This window comes from Neofelis nebulosa, chromosome 14, assembly GCF_028018385.1.
Source record: "Neofelis nebulosa isolate mNeoNeb1 chromosome 14, mNeoNeb1.pri, whole genome shotgun sequence".
In the NCBI taxonomy this organism is placed as follows: domain Eukaryota; kingdom Metazoa; phylum Chordata; class Mammalia; order Carnivora; family Felidae; genus Neofelis; species Neofelis nebulosa.
Genome location: NC_080795.1, coordinates 74268150 through 74276888, shown reverse-complemented (window position 1 = coordinate 74276888; position 8739 = coordinate 74268150). Strand labels below are relative to the sequence as shown.

The window sequence follows — 8739 nt, the reverse complement described above, 5'->3', positions numbered from 1 at the left end:
TGCGTAGGTCCCCTGTTAAAGTGTTTTTATAGGTTCATAGCACTGCACTTTTTTTTTTTTTTAATTTTTTTTTCCAACGTTTTTAATTTATTTTTGGGACAGAGAGAGACAGAGCATGAACGGGGGAGGGTCAGAGAGAGGGAGACACAGAATCGGAAACAGGCTCCAGGCTCCGAGCCATCAGCCCAGAGCCCGACGCGGGGCTCGAACTCACGGACCGCGAGATCGTGACCTGGCTGAAGTCGGACGCTTAACCGACTGCGCCACCCAGACGCCCCCATAGCACTGCACTTTATAAATGCCTCCTATTAAGAGGCCTTTATCTTACAGTTCCCCAAATAGCTGGCAAACTGCCCATGAAATGGTCTCACTTGCAAAGTGTGATGTCTCTGCCACCTCTCACTCACTTCATGATCCCCCTGCATGCTGACTGCCCTGGCTCATCATATTTCAAAGTGTTGTTGGGGTCTGGGTGAGATGCTCACAGAATTTCAAACGGTCTGCAAAACCCCATCCCGTTGCAAGATGGATCGTGTTAATGACCCCCTCTTCTATATGGCTGCCAGAGGCCAGCTCCCATGGCTTAGAGACGGAGCTCTATAATTCAAATTAGCTCACCGGCCTTTGCTCTCGACGCTGTGCCGCCCTATTTACGAAATCACTGTGTTAATGCTGAAATCACAATGGGACGTGGTGAAGATTTGTTTAGGACTCCAGCCAGTATTGATTTCCTGACAGTCTGAGCGATGTTTCCCTTCCTTTCCTGGCATTCCAGGCTTCTGGGGACAGGCTTTGATAGAGCTAAGATGTGGTCCACCTCGTGGTTAGAAAATTGGGTCCCGAGGTCACCCAAGAACTTCTTATTCTTTAGCCCTTGTCTATTAATAACATTTATTTAAAACTCCTCTAAGACCCTCACTTCCTACCCTCTGGATGCGGGTTATTCTCTGTGTCTGCAGAACTTAGAAGTGTACCTCAGCCAGCACGGAGGACAGATTGGCACTCATGTTCAGCTTTCTGGGCTGTGATGTCGCGCTGTTCAGGACTGGACCAACCAACGAGGTCTACACAAAAGACTTCCAGCCACAGAGCCACTTTGTAACTCAACGTCCAACTATCACTGCTTGGCGATGGTGTGCATTGTTTAAATCCCTTCCTTCTGGGTTTTAAGATGGATTTGTGCAATTAATTGAAAAGACCAGCCTCACCTTGTTAAGGACTGTAATGAGAGCAGAGTTTCTCAAAGCATGGCATGGGGACATCTGTTCTAGAACCAACTGGGGAGCATCTATCCTGATTCCAGCTCTTCTGAATCCCAATTCCCGAGGGATCTTCAGTTTTAACAACCTGTCTGGGTAATTCCTTGCACATCAACTGTGAGAACCCTGGAAAGATGGTTTGGAACTTCTTTACCCCTTGATTTCTAAAGTGGCATCACTTAACCTTCCTAAATCTCTGCTGAGAACTTATGATACATTCTGTGCTGCGCTGAATGTCCAGTTCTGCTCAGCAGACATCGATGGAGTCTCTCCCAAGGGTCACACACTTCCCCGAGGTGCCAAGGTTGTTGTGCCGAGGCGTCGGGATTTCTGAGTCTAAAGAGACATGTAAAGGGCAAGGTAAAGTCGCATTTAATAGGGTTAAGTGCAAGTACAGAGTTAGCACAGAGGCTAGGGGAACACCGGGACAGAAGTTCTGCCAGACTAGCAGGATGGGGGAAGCAGGCAGGGAAGGCCTCCTGGAATGCCAATCTCTGACCTGCAGGGGATAGCGTCACCTGTCGCTTTCAGGGCACCTCCCACTGTCCTGAGCTCCTCATTTTGTTATCTCCTAAAAGAAATTAGACCAGGATCAGGATGATATTTCTCCCCTACACACTCTCATCCACAGCTTCAATAAGATCCCTCCTCCTTTGATTATTTGTGTACATACTTTAACTTGTTCTTCTCTTGTTCCCTCTCCATTTCTTTTTTCTTATTTGCTGCCCCCTCCGCAGCCTCATGGACACACACTGTTGCATTTAAGACCTGTGAAAACAAGGACTGTTGACTTCATTTTTGTATCCATCTGAATGTCTTGAGAATAGCAGATACACCAGGGGCGCCTGGGTGGCTCAGTCGGTGAAGCGTCCGACTTTGGGCTCAGGTCACGATCTCGCGGTTCGTGAGTTCGAGCCCCGCGTTGGGCTCTGTGCTGACAGCTCAGAGCCTGGAGCCTGCTTCGGATTCTGTGTCTCCCTCTGTCTCTTCCCCTCCCCCATGCACGCTGTCTCTCAAACATAAATAAACGTAAAAAAAGAGAAGAATAGATACACCATAAGTATTCATTAAATTGGATGGATTTGCTATACCATTTCTTAAAGTGCTTCCTTTATAGCCAAAAGCTCCGTGTCTGTCTATTAAAGACTTTGCAACCCTTTCCCTCGCACATAAACATATCCAGAAGCTAATAAGCCAAAGACATGGTTATTAATATCGAGAGTCGAGGATGACTCATGAGGCTCCTCCAACAATCAAGGATGAAAATCTAAGGGGTTGGAGGACAAGCACTTAATTCAGCTCAACACTCATGAGCGGAACAGCCGTCCCCTGCCTGTCTTGCAGTGTGCATGGTATATTAGATTAGGGTCCTATCCTTTCACACTTCATAGTTCTCAAACAAACCTTTTCCATCCCGTGATGCGATTTTCATTCAGCCACCTTCTTTGTTGAATTTAAAGCCTGTGAGTTTGGGGACTGTCTGTATCGTTCACCAGTGGCCCAAGCGTCCCTTCCAAATGAAGGCCGTCACAGTTGTCCCATGTTACCAGTCGTGCGTTAGCATCAGCGGGGCACATTCTGCACATTTATGACTTCAGAGGAACAAGACGGGTAACCTCTGTTCTCCCTGCTCTTACCTGTTGGGATGCGTGCTCACGTAACTGGCGAATGGATGAATAGACTATGGGGAAAACCCACTTGTTACCCTGTAAGGATTTCTGTTCTAGAGGAAGTGGTGCAGGTGTGGGAAGAAAACAATATAAAACGGTGGTTAAGGAAGCACCGAGCTGGGATAAAAATGAAAGCTCCTCCAAGTTGAGGCTCTACGCTTCCTAATTAGGGTTACTCAAGCTAGTGTGTGTGCGTGTGCGTGTGCACAGTGATTTCAGCAGTTACCGCATTTCCTGTCTATCTGGATGAATCATGTATTTCTTTTCTCTTTTCTCTGCTCCAGGTTTGCCAAAATTTGCCAACCATGTAGGACGGCCTCTGACGAATGACTTCAATCTGAATATCCAGAAATTGTCTGATTTGCAGTCTGCTTGGAATCAACTGCTATATTGGAAGGGAGTGAGCAACTACATTATTGAGAAAAAACCATTTTAATTTGGTTATGTGTCTTTTTTTTTTTTTTTTAATCTCATTTTTGCTTTCCTAAATTGTAATCTGCTCAGGAAAAGAATATCAATTCGTCTTTACTTTGCCAACGCTAGCAGTTGAAAGGGAACTGGCTGGGAAATGTGATAGAGAACCAACCACGTGGGTAGATGGTCCCCTCTTATTCCCTGAGGCATTGTTTCATACATGAATTTTCATCTAGAGAATTCCATGAGGTGCTTTTAACAATGCAAATTCCTGGGCCTGCCTACAAACACCTATCCCTTGCTGAACTGTTTAATTAATACCAACTTGAAAGTAAATATGGGGCGCCTGGGTGGCTCAGTCATTTAGCATCCGACTTCAGCTCCGGTCATGATCTCACAGTTCATGAGTTCGAGCCCCGTGTCAGGCTCCGTGCTCACAACTCAGAGCCCGGAACCTGCTTTGGATTCTGTGTCTCCCTGCCTCTCTCCCTCTGCCCCTCCCCTGCTTACTCTCTCTCTTTTTTTCTCTTTCTCTCGAATAAATAAATAACAAAGTAAATAAATTGCAGTTTGCACATAAAATACAGTGAAGAAAAAGTTCATTCTCCCCAGGGAGTAGCTTCATGGGAGTTGGTGACAGTAGATGAGGGTTCGTGGAAAATGGGCAGGAGAGAGCCTCTCTCTGGGAAAGCACCTTCTTCTTTTGAACCATTTCCTTGCCAAGGTTGCAACCTTCTTGGGGTTCATGATCGCCTTTCACTCATGTGCTATTAAAAATAGAAGAGAAGAAGATCTTTAAGGGTCAAAAAAAAAAAAAAAAGGCAAAACACCTGAATGCCTTGACACGCATAAACACGGTGCAATTGTACAGCCAGCGAAAGTTGTACAAGACGCTCCCTGTCATTGCTCTCACTTGGTGCCTGTTCTCGAAGTAAATGTGGCCTGCGATTCAGATTTGTTCTGCATGCTGTTCTCCAGCTAGGCAGTTCTTTTTTTCAAAAATTTTTTAATGTTTTATTATTTATTTTTGAGAGTGAGAGAGACAGGACACCAGTGGGGAAGACACAGAGAGAGACAGAGGGAGACACAGAATCTGAAGCAGGCTCCAGGCTCTGAGCTGTCAGCACAGAGCCCGATGCGGGGCTCGAACTCACCAACCGTGAGCTCATGACCTGAGCCAAAGTCGGACTCTTAAGCGACTGAGCCACCCAGGTGCCCCGAGAGCCTGCTGTTTTGATGCTGTGTCAGGAAAGCACACCTTGAGAATTGCTTATGTTGCCTGTCTTCTGTGTTGTGCACGGTTTTATAGAGGGTCACTACGTTTACATGATAATACCTTTCAAAGTTAGATGCAGCAATACAAATAATTGTTTACGAGTATGTCAGACTTTATTGTGTCGGGGACGTTTCCTCCCCAATTATTTAAGCTTCCTATCACTGCAGTGACATGTTGCCGCAGAACTGATGACCTAAGACAAAATAAGTGTATTATCTTACAGTTCTGAAGGTCCGATGGCCCCAAAATGAGTCTTAGGAGTGTCCCATCAAGACGTCAGCGGGCTGTGTTCTTTCTGGACTCTCCAGAGAAGACCCCATTTCCTCGCTCTTCCAGATTCTGGAAGCTGCCTCCATTCCTTGACCCTCGGGCCCTACCTTCTTCTTCAAAACACATCCCTCTGCTTCTGCTGTCACACCCTGTTTTCCGACTCTTGACCCCTTGCCTCTTTCTGATGAGGATTTTTGTGATTATGTTGGGCCCGTTCAGATAATCCAGGATAGTCTCTCCATTTTAAGACCTGTAACTTAATCCCGTCTGCAAAGCCCCTTTGCACAGATTCTGAGTGTGGTTTCTACTGAATGCCTATCGCTTCGGCAATGCAAAGTTGAAAAATCGTAAGAACCATTGTCGGTCAGCGACCATCTGTATATATATCCATACATATCTAGATGCAGATCTGTGTAGATCTCCATCCATCCATCCATCCATCCATCCATCATCATACATCCTGTTCTGTTTCTCTGGATAACCCCAACAAATTCAGCAGGAATAATATCCACATTTTACAGTAAGCTTAGAGAGCTTTGATAACCTTCCCAAGCACAAGGAGGGCACGTAGGGGGTCTAGGAGTCACGCCCAGGTCTGTGTGACCCCTCGGCCCTTGCCCTGCCCATTACTGACCGCTGCTGGAAGCATTACAGGTGAACGGCCTGGCACCCCGAAGGTTAAATATTGCCCTGGTCACTCTCTCCAGAAATGCTAACTCGGGAAAAAGTGTCCCGGGAGGCAAGAGGTTAAATGACCAGAGCCAACCTGTGACCTTTGCCCTCTTTCTCGTACCTCAAGATTCTCAAATCTCAGAGGGATGACGCGACCCAGACGCCACAGGAGAGAGAGGTCACGTGGCGCCGTCGCGTCTGCTGGAGGACCTCTGCTTGTGTAAGCTTCCATAGCTGTCGGCTCATGGGAAGACCTGCCATTTTGACGGAACCTGTACGACGTGCGAGACGTTGTACCCGCCTTCTCTATAATCCCTGCCGCGGTCCTGCCAAGGTTGACTTCATATTGTAGCTGCCGTGACCAGACAACAGCTAACGACTAATGTGGACCGGGTGGCTCTCCGTTATCTTTTAACCAAGCCATTGGCCTCCAAGCTTGCCCACTTAATTGCCTTAGACTGGGGAGGGACATGTCCCTTCCCTTCCGCACCACGAGTGAAGGTGAGAGGTACACAACCATGGGTGGTGGGGAGAGCTGGGACGTGTAGGGGAACATGTGGATGCCCCGCGGGCTCTCACAGACTCCACCACAGCCACGTTTTAAAGGTGAGGAAGGCAGACCTCAGAATGCGAGCCTCGTGCCGTCCCACAACTCATGATCGCTGAAGCCCGGGTTCTGCTCAGGTCATGACTGACATGACACTGACTGACTCCAGTGTCATTTCCCCTCAATGCTTCTCCGGGCAGGGTCGGTGGTTACTTCAAAGCAACTCAGATGCAAAACGGTCTGCCTGTGCCGCAGGGGATGCCAACCACCCCCTCCTCCCCGAAAGGAATCCCACTACTGCTCATGCAACACGGCGGAGCAGACACCTGCTACCTTGGCATACTTTGCCTCGATGCCACACTTCCCTACCAGGCCCCGATGAAGGTCTGATCGCGTATTTAAAAAAAAACACAAACCCTGTCCCACTGTGATGGCTGTACCCCTCCATCTGTCCCATGCTGGGTGAAATGGGCTACAGCTGCAAGCAGCACCTGCCAGGGACCCAGACCCGGTAGGTACCTAGGGGGTGGGGAGCGATTTAGCAGGTGGATACTACAAGCTGGCAAAGATTTTCTTACCCTTTGGGAGCCTTAAGATAAATGAAAACAAAGGAAATGAAATGCAGGAGTGGGAGGTGGCGGGGGTGGGGGTGGGGGAGGAGACCAAGGCTGGTGCCTCTGGACTTTTATTTTCAATGCACAAGGTCATCTTGCATTTGCATTGTGGAGAGGGAAGGTGACCCATCCTCCACCCCAAAGCAGATTGAAATGGCACACTTCCCTGTGGGTGACACTCGGGTTGAGTCTACAAGGGCTCTGCTGTGGGCAAGGGGAGAGAGCTGAATCTCCGTGCCAGCGGCCTCACCGGCTTCTTCTTCTCTTTCTCCCCCTTTTTGGTGAAAGGAAAAATCAAGAACCACATCCTAGAGCGGCCCACCTTCCCCGATGCTAGGTATATAGTAACAGCTTCTCCAAAAACAGGCCTAAGGCCATGCCTTGTGGTTCTCTCTCAAGGGGAGGGGACTATCACTGAACTGTCATGGAGAACACCAAGCAAGAGAAAGTGAGCTTAAACAGTGGCATGAGGAAGGATTCACTTTCATGAAATGAATAATTTGATTTTATTTATTTTGGAAGTGATTCACCATCATTTTTTTTTTAAACAAAAAATGAGAACATTCAAATAAATGAGAGAAGAAGTTACCCATAATCCCTCAACTCAGAGACGGCCACTGCCAACATCTTGGTGTTTATCCAAGAAACCTGTCTCAGTTGCAAGGTTGATGAGATACGAAAACAAGCCACCCGGTGAGAAGGACTTTGGGCATGGAAACAGCCGCCATCTGGGGTCAAACGTGCTGCCATTGTCCTGTTGGAAGCAGAGGGCTCCGGCAGATGTCAGGCCCAGCCCCCTGCTATGATTTAGTGAGAGGGCAGCCATCAGCTGTCACCCTGTAGGAAAGTCATCTCATAGCCACCCCCAGTGTGGAGTTCAAGATGGCCACACAACAAAAGTTAGTTTTAAAGGCCCTTTATCAAAAAGGAAGCGGGACACAAACTAAAATGTAGTGTATCCAGTATATCCATGTGTTCTCCTTTCCTCCCTCCCTCCCCCTCCCCTTCCTCCCTCCCCCTTCCTCCCTCCCCCTTCCTCTCTCCCTCTTCCCCCACTCCCTTTTTTCCATCTTTCGCTTCCTCTTCCTTCCCTCCTCTCCTTCCTCCTTTCCTTCTTTCCTTCCTCCCTCTGTTCCTTTCCTTCTTTCCTCCCTCCCTCCTTCCTTCCCTTCCTCCCTCCCTTCCTTCCTTCCTTCCTTTCTTCCTTCCTCCCTCCTTCCCTTCCTTCCTTCTTCCCTCCCTCCCTCCCTCTCCTTCCTTCCTTCTTTCCTTCCTTCCTTCCTTCCTTCCTTCCTTCCTTCCTTCCTTCCTTCTTCCCTCCCTCCCTCCCTCTCCTTCCTTCCTTCCTTCCTTCTTTCCTTCCTTCCTTCTTTCCTTCCTTCCTTCTTCCCATCCTCCCTCTCCTTCCTTCTTTCCTTCCTTCCTTCCTCCCTCCCTCCCTCCCTTCTTCCCTCCCTCCCTCTCCTTCCTTCTTCCCTCCCTCCCTCCCTCCCTCTCCTTCCTTCTTTCCTTCCTTCCTTCCTCCCTCCCTCCCTCCCTTCTTCCCTCCCTCCCTCTCCTTCCTTCCTTCCTTCCTTCCTTCCTTCCTTCCTTCCTTCTTTCCTTCCTTCCTTCCTCCCTCCCTCTCCTTCCTTCCTTCCTTCCTTCCTCCCTCCCTCCCTCCCTCTCCTTCCTTCCTTCCTTCCTTCTTTCCTTCCTTCCTTCCTCCCTCCCTCCCTCTCCTTCCTTCCTTCCTTCCTTCCTCCCTCCCTCCCTCTCCTTCCTTCTTGTTTCCTTCCTTCCTTCCTTCCTTCCTCCCTCCCTCTCCTTCCTTCCTTCCTTCCTCCCTCCCTCCCTCCCTCTCCTTCCTTCTTGTTTCCTTCCTTCCTTCTTCCCTCCCTCCATCTCCTTCCTTCCTTCCTTCCTTCCTTCCTCCCTCCCTCCCTCCCTCGTCCCTCCCTCCCTCCCTTCCTTGCTTCCTTCCTTCCTTCCTTCCTTCCTCCCTCCCTTTCCTTCCTTCTCTCTCCCTCCCTTCCCT

General features: G+C 48.8%; 1 long non-coding RNA gene across 1 annotated transcript in view; it reads left to right on the top strand.

The window, feature by feature from the left end:
• The window catches only part of LOC131494661 (uncharacterized), a 101230-nt gene extending 96507 nt beyond the window's left edge, over nt 1–4723 (top strand). The window contains exon 2 of the long non-coding RNA XR_009253531.1: nt 272–4723. This is a non-coding gene — a long non-coding RNA (uncharacterized LOC131494661). The remainder of the gene's footprint in view (nt 1–271) is intronic.
• Nucleotides 4724–8739: the final 4016 nt, after the last annotated feature.